Here is an 11,309-nt window from a genome sequence, read left to right as displayed (position 1 = left end):
TTTTCTTGTTGATTTGTTCTTCAAATTTTTTAATAATATATAGTCATTCAAGTTTGATAGGTAGAGGAAGGGCTGAAAGAGAGGGAGAGACAATGAATTGATGTAAGATTAATGATCAAAGAAAAAAAAAAGTGTGAAACGAGTTCTTTCTAAATTAAAGTAGATGAATATGTAAAGATAAAGTATATGTAAAGATAAAACTTGATAGGCCACAAACTGAATAACCCATTGTGATAGAAAGTAATCAATTAATCAGTCAAGTTATTAATTAATCAATTTATCATGCAAACGCGTGGTAGCACAAACAAATCACCAATAAACTAATAATGCAGCGAAAAATAAATAACACGGTGATTTGTTTACGAATAGAGAAAACCTAACGACAAAAACCCCACCGGGTGATTTTTAGGTCACCACTCCCGAAACTCCACTATTATCACAACAAGCGGTTACAAGTAAAGGAATCCAAAGTACCTTACCAACCTACAGTTGAACCCTTACCCCAATACCCAATTGGACTTGTTCTTTAGTGACAGTTCCCCTTTCTGATGCACGACTCCCAAGTACGTGACTAACCAATTTGATGCGCGGATCCTAGTACGCAGCTTACTCCTTTGCACGAATCTCAGTACGTGACTAACTCCACAGCAATCCTTTGATTGTTGTAGTTAATTTGTAGTAGCTTCACATAGAAACACCAATAAGATCTTCAATGTTGGCGCAAGAGACTTTGCTTGGTTACAGAACCTAAAGGTGTACAAGAAATGCAGCAAGAACTCTTTCTTTTGTAGGAGGAGGCTAGGGTTTCAAAAAGAAAATCTTATGAAACTCTCTAGGGTTAGGTTTTTCTTTTTCCACCTCCTTTAAATAGGAGTTTAATGGGCTCTCCTATTCCAAATAGGTTTACACAAATCTTGGGCTTTCCTAGTCCTATAAGGATTATACAAACCCATAAACAAATAGCTTTTTAGAATAAAACGTTTCTGGCTATAATCTGAAAACCCGTAAGATCGATCGATCGAGGCATCTGTTGAGATTTAATGAATCTCGACAGATTGAGCTTCTATCGAGTAGGTATCAAGACCTGCAGATTGCACTTTTCTTGAACAGTTCTTGAGTAGTCTTCATGTCTTCAATTTAACCACTTGTAATGATCATCTTGAAACTACATAGATTTACCAAAATACAAGTAAAGTGCGTTTTGTCAAAGGATATGCCAATTACATAAAAATATGTCCCCAACAAAACCATTTAAGGTATTATTAAAAAACACCGTCCAAGATACATCTACACAACAAATCAATAAAATAATGGTAACATGGCCAATGATGCGGCTACGCTTTGAATTTTAGATATTATATAGATAGATTACGAAATGAGAGTAAGGAAGTTACTGGGTGGTAGTTGCACTAAAGGCACGAAGGAGACACAAGCAATGATTGATTTTGCCGCCAAACACAACATAACAGCTGACATGGAGGTTATTCCATATGTGATCACTGCAATGGAACAAAACGACTTATGAAAGCAGATGTCAGATACCAAGTTGTCACTGATATTGGGAACACATTAAAGTCAAGCTCTTGATTTTTTGGTATGGCTCATTAGTGAGGTAGGGATACCTTTTAGTTGATTAAGTTGTCTTCTGGCTAGGAATGGAACCGGGTCAGGTTCAGGTTGGGTTTTTTCATACTCGGACCTGACCCGTGGGCCAAGACCTGTGGCCCGAACCCAGCCCGTTTATTAAACAGACTTTTTTCCCAGGGCCCAAACCTGCCCCACTGGGCCCCATGAGCCCCGGCCCAAAATCACAAACCCAAAAATCTATACAAAACCTAAAATCACAAATCGCAGAATATAATGTAATTTTCTTGGCAATCATTCAATTTTCTTGCTATCCAAACGAATGCCAAGATCTAACAAACCAATCTGTACAAAAAATCCAACAAATCCCAGAAATAAAATTAGCAAATCTAAAAATCCTAGCATCAAAACACCAAGAAAATCCAACAAATTTGGCTCAAAAAAAAAAAAAAAGAACCCCAAACCCAAATTTTTCTCACAAAAATACGAAAAGAAAAAAATCCCAAATCACATTGATTGTGGATCTGTAACGGATAACGGGTGGTTCACGGTGGATCTGTAACGGGTGAGGTGCTTGATTGTTTGATTGTGGCTGGTGACAGACCTTAGACTGGCCGACAGAGAATCATTGAGAGTGAGTGAAAGCTTGGACCGATGGAGAATGATTGGACCGGCGGTGAAAGCTTGGGCAGTTGGGCAGCGGTGAGATTGAGAGTGAGTGAGAGTGGGAGAGGAGAGGGTGGGTCGGCAGTGGTTTCAACCATCAATGTCACGGCCTAAACCTCTCACATCTCTCTCCGATCTAACCTTCATGCTTCTCCCTGGAAAATATCAACCACCACGTGATGAGAGTGAAGGTGAGGGTGGGTCGGTGAGTGACTAAGAGTGTGGGTGAGGGTGATTTTCTTCAGAGAGGGAGAGGCGGCTTGAGTTAAGAGAGGTTCAGAGAAATGAAAATAGGGTTAGGGACTTAGGGTTTGCTATAAGTGAAATATATATAGGTAGGTATTTTAGTAATTTTCTTTTAAGTTTAAACGAGTCGGGTCGGGTTGGGTTTAGGTTCGAGCCAGGTTTTTCCAAAATCTAGACCCAACCCAAACCCGCTTCGGGTTTTCTGTTTTAAATCCATACCCGAACCTATTTTTAATCGGACCAGGTAAAATTCGACCCATTATGATCGGGCTGGGCCTGGTACCCGCGGGTCGGGCTTGGATTGCCATCCCTACTTCTAGCATCTTCTAGACTATAGTCTTTGTTTTACTATTTACTGAATATTTTCTTCCTCATAGTGACGCAAAGATGTAATAGGTTGCATTTGTGATAAATGAAAGCCGAAGTGATTTTTGGTTTTGGATCTTAAACATCCAGTTAGATATTGTCCCATGCAATCTCTTCCCTTTTTCAAATTAAAATATTTTTTCTAGAGCATTCACAGTAAAGTAATTAAAATAACTAAAAAGCTAGTTTAGCACTCAACACACTAAAAATACCCACAATATCAAAGGCGTTGTACTTAAAAAATTTTTAACACTCAGCTACAGTGATCTGTCATCTCGAGTAGCTCATTGTAATTGAACGTTATAAAATAATAATGCAATTTATTCAAACACGTGTGCCTCTCCTTTCTTTTCTCTCTATTTTTCTTCTTCCCTGTTTCTAAAATTTTCTTTCACCCACGCTTGACACCCAGCCTCTCTCCCCTTCTCCCTTTCATCTAAAATCAAATCTCTCATCCAAAATGCCTCTCTTCTCTATCTTGCAATCAAGCCTAAAATGTCTCTCTCTTACTCGTCTCTCCCTCTCTCTCACCATGGTTCTTGGTGGTTCAGTGGTTCAATTTTGGTTGGTTCTTTAGTGGTCCAATAGGATTTTTGGTGGTCTATGCTTTGATGGGTATTTGGTGGTTTTATCTGATTATCGGTGGTTTGTTCTTCACCGGAAGGCCACGGCAAAATCACAAGATTTTTGTGGATCTTGTGTGTAATATTTTTCACTAAAATGATATAATAAAATTTTATTCATTATTTCACTAATAATATAAATTGATTAGCAATGATTGAAAACAAAAACAAAAAAAACAAAAAAATTCCCTTGATTTTGATTATGCTTTTGTTAAATTTTTACCTCTATCCGATATTAAAAATAATAATACTTACAAATTTCTTTGCATTACAATAATAATAATACTAATTTATCAAAATAAATAAATAAATAAACATTATAAAAAAGTGTGCAATGCACAGGCCTATTACTATTACACATAAAAACAGAAACCTCATGCGAGAAAGCATAATATTTTGTCATGTGGTGCATTCCTTATGATTTTCTTTATTTAGATTTATACCTTAATAAAGATTGCATTTGCATTATAGTATTAGTACATTAAATTAGCTAATGGGTTTTGGCAGACATATTTGAGCCATGATTGAAAGAATAGGAAAAACACTCAGGAAACTATCCCATTAAATACCATATTGATCAATTTGTATATTGTAGGAGAGAGAACAATTGAAAATTTATAAAGAAAAAAAAAATGAGAAGTGAGGAAGTTGCAATTATGCTTTAAATGTAAAAAAAATCAATCAGTGACTGTTAGAATTCCATATAATAGCGATATCTAAAAAGTCTAGGTTAATGGATAGACAAATTGTAGACTTGGAGATAAAATAACTCCAGAATCTAAGCAAGGACTCAATAAATGTCAACCGATAAATCAAAAAACAAAAATAAAAATAAAAAAATAAATTATGACATGGCGTTGATATGGTTTAACTAGAGCATAACAACCATAGATGTAAGGTTGAATTTATTCAACCATCTTATTGGCTTTATTCCGTGCCAAATTTGCTTGTAATTCAGCATTTAGTAACCCTGTATTTAGGTGGGTTTGATGTAAGGGTAGTGAGTGAGATAGAGTGAAGTTTGCTCAAGAGTGTGCAAGAAAACAGAGTGTCGCGGCTGGGTCTCGCGGGTGACTCGCGGCTTCAAGCCGCCAGAAGCAACCTCACGTGCCAAGCATGCTGGAAGGTGAACAGTCTGCTAGTTGGAGCACTACAGGACAAAACAGGACAACTGGCCATACGGTTATCTCGCGACTGGATCTCGCGACTTAGTCAAGCCGCGAGGTCAAGCCGCGAGCCACCCCTGTTTTGTATAATTCTGACGTTTCACATTTCTCTCCACTCCAGTATAAATACCCCTATTACCCACGATTGAAAGAGAGCTTCCAGAGAGAATTTTGAGAGAGAAACCCTAAAGAAAAACCAGATTGTTTCACCCACAATCTCTACCTTAGAATCTCTTCAAATTCCTCAACTCTCTTCCTCTCCATTGTCAAATCCTTGAGAGGCATTATACCAAACCAAGTTCTCACCATCATCATCATTGTGAGTCTGTTGTTTGGATTTCTGGGAAGCAGTTAGGAAGGAACCAATCTTCATTGGTTGATGCTACGGTCTAGTAGCGGAATCCGGAAAGCTAGAAAAGAAAAAGGTTCGGCGCAACCTCGTTGGAGCAAGAAGCTTGGAGGGCTTAGGTGCACTGGGTAGATTAGGCTTGGAGGGTCTATTGCTGTCCTTGTATCCCAACTATATTTTCTAGTAGATTGATTACCGCTTGGAGGGCGGCGGAGAGGTTTTTCGCCGAGGACTTCGGTTTCCTCTTCGATAACACATCGCGTGTTGTCTTTGTGTTTGCATCTTCCTTCCTCTATCTTTGCCTTTAAATTATCTGCTGTGGATTTTATTTTGTTATATCTTAGATAGTATTTAATCAATTTCGTATGATAGCATATGTTAAGTTTCCGCACACTAGTTGTTTGACATATTGCTTGAATTGATTAAGTTGTTATTTGGGGGTCTAAACGTTCAAAGGTGTTTTTACACGTTTTTGAACTTTCAATTGGTATCAGAGCGGGTACACTGATATTGGTTTCATTACCATTGTGTGATCCTTGACTCCCTTTTGAGATGGATAGGTCTCAATCCCTAAATGCACCTCCATATTTTGATGGTAGTAATTATGCTTTTTGGAAGGTTCGAATGAGAGCTTTTCTGTGTTCTATTGATGAATCCGTTTGGGATGCTGTTGAGATTGGTTGGACCAAACCAGAGGCACCCAAATCCACATGGGATAAGGCAGCACTTGCTGCATCTAATGCTAACAGTAAAGCACTCAATGCTATTTTCTGTGGTGTGTCTCCAGATGAATTTCACAGGATTTCTCATATTACCGTGGCCAAGGAAGCATGGGAGATTTTGGAAACTACCTATGAAGGCACGAAGAAAGTGAAAGACACCAAGTTACAAATGCTGACCACTCGGTTTGAGGAGCTCAAAATGAGTGAGGATGAGTCTTTTGACTCTTTTTATGGGAAGTTAAATGAAGTGGTTGTCAGCAAGTTCAACTTGGGGGAGAAAACGGAGGACTCGAAGATTGTAAGGAAGATCCTTCGATCATTGCCGGAAAGCTTCCGAGCTAAAGTGACAGCAATTGAAGAGAGCAAGGACCTCGATGACATCAAAGTGCAAAAGCTGGTTGGTTCTCTGCAGACTTATGAGATGTCACTGCCCAATCAACGGAAGAGTAAATCTCTTGCTCTAAAGACCATTAATGAGAAGGTAGAAGATCAAGACTCTTCGGGAGAAGATGTGATTGACAAAGATGTTGCATACCTTGTCAAAAAATTCAAAAAGTTTTTGAAATTCAAAAATAATGGCAAATTTGATGATAAAAGAAAATTCCAAAGTTCTGGAAGGGAGAAAAGGGAATTCAAAAGGAAAGATGGAAAAGAATCCCAACCTACACAAGGTGTCACTTGTTTCGAATGTAATGGGCATGGACACTTCAAGAAGGAATGTCCGAATTATTTGAAATCGAAAGGTAAAGTGTATGCCACGACCTTGAGTGACTCGGATTCGTCTGACTCAGAGTCTGAAGAGAGCTGTGATGGAGAGGGGAACTATTCGGCTTTTATGACTATAGCTCATGTTGAGTCTTCAGATGAGCTGAACCTGCTTGTGCGAGACCTTGGAGAACATAGTGATGATGAATCTTCAGGAGAAGTATAACTCACTCTTGGAGAAGTCCGGGGAATACACAAGGGTGGCCAAGGCTGCTGTGAGAAAAATGAAGAAGGCTGAGGAGGACTACAAAAGTCTCCTAATCCGATATAAGGAGGCCAAATGTGAGATAGAAACTCTGAATGGAGAGTTGTCCGAAGCTTACACAAAAGTAAGATTTCTTGAGAGTGAGGTTGTGCAAGCAAATGCTAGAGTCGAGAGGGTCACCACCAAGAAGCTAGATGATGTAATCTCATCTCAAAAGAGCTTCTCAGACAAATCCGGATTGGGATATACCGGAGGAGGTAGTTCGTCTGGAAATGTTAGTAAAGGAGTGAAGTTTGTAAAGGCTGAAGCTCCAGTTGTAGCTAACCTTACTGGTGAAAAGCTTGAGGTGGAGGAGAAGAAGAATTTGGTGAACCAACAGATGTTAAATCCTCGCAATCAGTTTGCAGACAGATCTGAATCTCGTGCCAAGTCGCGTCCTCGACCACAAAGAGGTCCTAGAGGAACTTATGTGTGCCACTATTGCGGACTTCAAGGGCATACTCGACCGAATTGCCAAAAGTTGAGAGCAAAGAATAGTGCAACTCCTCAAAGGTCAGGAGGACCTAGAAATGATAGGAGAATTTGGGCTGGAGATCAATCTAGAGATCAGAATGGTGATCCCGGAATGATGAACGTGATGAAGATGATTGGTGCATTCACCAACTGCTTGGAAAGCTTCTCACGAAGGTTTGAAAGCCCTAACTCCCGTACCCAATCCTATAAGGAAATCACCTCAAACGCAAGTGACGTGAGGGTGAATAAGGGTACTCATGCATAAGCATTATAACATGTCCATGCATTAATACTTCCTATGCTTTGTGACTATGTTTGTTTGTGTTGCTTGCTATTTTTGTTGTTTGATTCTTTGCTTGTCTTCTTGTGAATATATTTAAGTCTGTCGTATCAATCTTTTTGTTTATTGTGTCAAAAATCCAAAAACCACATAAAAATTAGAAAATCAAAAAGCTTGATTGACTTTGTTGAGCTTTTGTCTCAAAACTTGTTTTGCCTTGTACCTTTGTGCTAATGGCTTTGTGCATTTTCGAGCATTGCTTGTTTTCATGCACTTATATCACTGTGGGAAAAATCTTGAAATCTTTGTGATTGTTGTAAATAGATCTTCAAACTTATCATGAATGATTAGTGAATGGTTTTGTTGATCTTGAGACTTGCATAGACTTGTGTCTATATATCTTCCCACTCTTTATTTTTGTTTTGCTAAAAAGAGCTCACCAAATGTAAATCTCCAAATGAAAAGAGATATTGAGCTGCAAAAACCTGTCGCACATTCTAGTATTTGACTAGGAAAAAGGGTAAGCGACCTTCTATTGAAGTGAATGTTCATTCAAAAAGCCAAAGGCTTATTCATTAAAGTAAAATATCATGTATCAATCTCACAATGAGAGGTGATTGACTCAAAAGATCAAAAAGATCAATTGTTATGTTTGAAAGTGGAGTCAAATGTAAAGCTCCAAATCATGTTTTTCAAGTTTTGTGGGAGGTCATATATACATACTTTTATAATTGAGATAGGTCACATGATCTAGTGCTAATTGTGTATGCCTTGGTTGAATTGATCATTGAAGCTTCACATTAGACGAAGGACTATCTCATTGTTGATATCTACACACAACACACAAGTTTATGTTCAATAAATGCCATATTCATTTGTGTGATTGTACTTGATGAAATGTGTTTTCACATGCTCAATCTTTGTTAATTCAAGCACAAAAAGATTTTTGAGTGTTTTAGGTGTGTTTGGAAAGTTTTTTGTTTGAAAAATCTGAAAATTTCAAAAAACCAGTTTTGCCCTGTTTTGGCGGCTCAGTCGCGGGTATGTCAAGTCGCGAGTCTCAGTCGCATCTTCGCTGGTAATTTTTGGCGACTTGTTCGCGAGTGGAAGGTCCAGTCGCGAGGTTCACTCAGAGATTTTCGCGGCTCAGCTCGCGACTCCCTCGCGGGTAGACCTTCCAGTCGCGAAAAACACTTAGAAAAATTTTTCAAAATTTTGTTCTTGAGTGCTTTGGCGGCTTGAGCTGGCGACTGTGTGGCGACTTAATCCAGTCGCGAAAATCGTGTGTTTGGCAGAAACAGGAGCAGTTTTAAAACTTGTTTCAGTTTTCCCTCGAACATTTGTAACTGTTCATCTTCTCTCTAAACTTCCTTCTTTCCAAAAACTCTGTGAATCCATTTTCAACCCTCATTGGTGCTTCATTTCTTATCCAAATCATCAAGAAAATGTAAGGGTTTATGCTTTCTAAATCTCATTTTCTCTTTTCCTGGTGTTTCTTGCTGCTGTTTGGGTTGATATTGTGTACGAAATAATTCTCTCTTATGAAATGGGTATGGCGGGTCTTGTTTGATATTGTCCTCATCTATTCTCATGTGGAACGGTCAAAATGTGATGTTCATTGTTCTGATATTTGCCTATTATTGAGTTTGAAAATCTTTTGTTAAATGGGTTTGGTGTCTATTTGACTTACTCATTTCACTTGCTTAAGCATTGTTTCTGATAATGATATTGGCTACTGAATCCTTTTTGGGTGTTTGTATCTCAACCTTGTTCTCTAGTATGGATTATTAGGTTCTTCATGTTGAAATATTTTTCCTTGCTCATATCTCTGGAGGAGTATTTTTTGTTATCTGCTCTAAATGTTCGAATGCTGTATTTGTTTGCATATCATGGTCTTGTTAACCTGTCTCAGCGACAAGTGTTAGTTGTTTTGTCCTTCTATGTCTCCTCTGTCCACGAGTTGAATACAAAGATGTCTGGAATCTCAGCTTCTCTACACCATCAGAACACTCGGTGGAATATGAAGTTTACTTCTCTTCAAACTCAACTGGATCAAATTCAGAGAAAACTGGAAGAGGATGACTAGCCTATTCCATGACAAAAAGGGGGAGAGATAAGCATGATCAAAGGGGGAGTGTCTTTATCTAAGGGGGAGTGTCTTTACATTCTTCTTCTCTTTAAGTTGATATATTGTATTTTGATGATGTTATTCAGGATGTTTGTGTGTTTTGTACCCATGTGCTTATGTAAGCTTTTAGGGTTTATGTCTTTTGCATAGTTTGTAGGCTTTATGGTTTGTACCTTGCCTAGTGCAGCCTTTATACTATGTTGAAATCAGTACTTTAATCTAAATGTTATGCATTTTGGTTTATGTACTGTCACTCTTGTGCCCTTGTAGGATTGTTCCTAGATGCATATGCCTTGTGTGATATGCATTGGTTGAGTGTTGAGCATACAAGTGTCTTGCCTTGTGCTTGTTAACTTGTATGTCCTTGTGTTCATTCCAAGTGTGAATGAGCACTGTGATCACTACCTTGTGGTGTTCACTTGGTTGATCAAGCCATGGTTTGTTTCATAACTCCATCTTTGCTTGATCACTTATTGCCTGTTTCATATGCATTTTATAATTTTTCTGCTTACAATGATCATGGTGTATTGTTGTGTTTCAGGAGTATTATGTTCATATGATTCAAGTGCTTCACAGCTTCTAGAGTTAGGTGTGAGTGAGTTTTGTTCAACTGTTCCCAACTCACATGTTAAGTCTAGAGTCTGTTTTAGGGTTTTGTCACGGAATAACCAAAGGGGGAGATTGTAAGGTTGAATTTATTCAACCATCTTATTAGCTTTATTCCGTGCCAAATTTGCTTGTAATTCAGCATTTAGTAACCCTGTATTTAGGTGGGTTTGATGTAAGGGTAGTGAGTGAGATAGAGTGAAGTTTGCTTAAGAGTGTGCAAGAAAACAGAGTGTCGCGGCTGGGTCTCGCGGGTGACTCGCGGCTTCAAGCCGCCAGAAGCAACCTCACGTGCCAAGCATGCTGGAAGGTGAACAGTCTGCTAGCTGGAGCACTACAGGACAAAACAGGACAACTGGCCATACGGTTATCTCGCGACTGGATCTCGCGACTTAGTCAAGCCGCGAGGTCAAGCCGCGAGCCACCCCTATTTTGTAGAATTCTGACGTTTCACATTCCTCTCCACTCCAGTATAAATACCCCTATTACCCACGATTGAAAGAGAGCTTCCAGAGAGAATTTTGAGAGAGAAACCCTAAAGAAAAAACCAGATTGTTTCACCCACAATCTCTACCTTAGAATCTCTTCAAATTCCTCAACTCTCTTCCTCTCCATTGTTAAATCCTTGAGAGGCATTATACCAAACCAGGTTCTCACCATCATCATCTTTGTGAGTCTGCTGTTTGGATTTCTGGGAAGCAGTTAGGAAGGAACCAATCTTCATTGGTTGATGCTATGGTCTAATAGCGGAATCCGGAAAGCTAGAAAAGAAAAAGGTTCGGCGCAACCTCGTTGGAGCAAGAAGCTTGGAGGGCTTAGGTGCACTGGGTAGATTAGGCTTGGAGGGTCTATTGCTGTCCTTGTATCCCAACTATATTTTCTAGTGGATTGATTACCGCTTGGAGGGCGGCGGAGAGGTTTTTCGCCGAGGACTTCGGTTTCCTCTTCGATAACACATCGCGTGTTGTCTTTGTGCTTGCATCTTCCTTCCTCTATCTTTGCCTTTAAATTATCTGCTGTGGATTTTATTTTGTTATGGCTTAGATAGTATTTAATCAATTTCGTATGATAGCATATGTTAAGTTTCCGC

Source organism: Quercus lobata, chromosome 6 (genome assembly GCF_001633185.2).
Source record: "Quercus lobata isolate SW786 chromosome 6, ValleyOak3.0 Primary Assembly, whole genome shotgun sequence".
NCBI classification, from domain to species: Eukaryota; Viridiplantae; Streptophyta; class Magnoliopsida; order Fagales; family Fagaceae; genus Quercus; species Quercus lobata.
The sequence above is the reverse complement of the archived record's forward strand: the minus strand, read 5'-3'. Positions refer to the sequence as shown.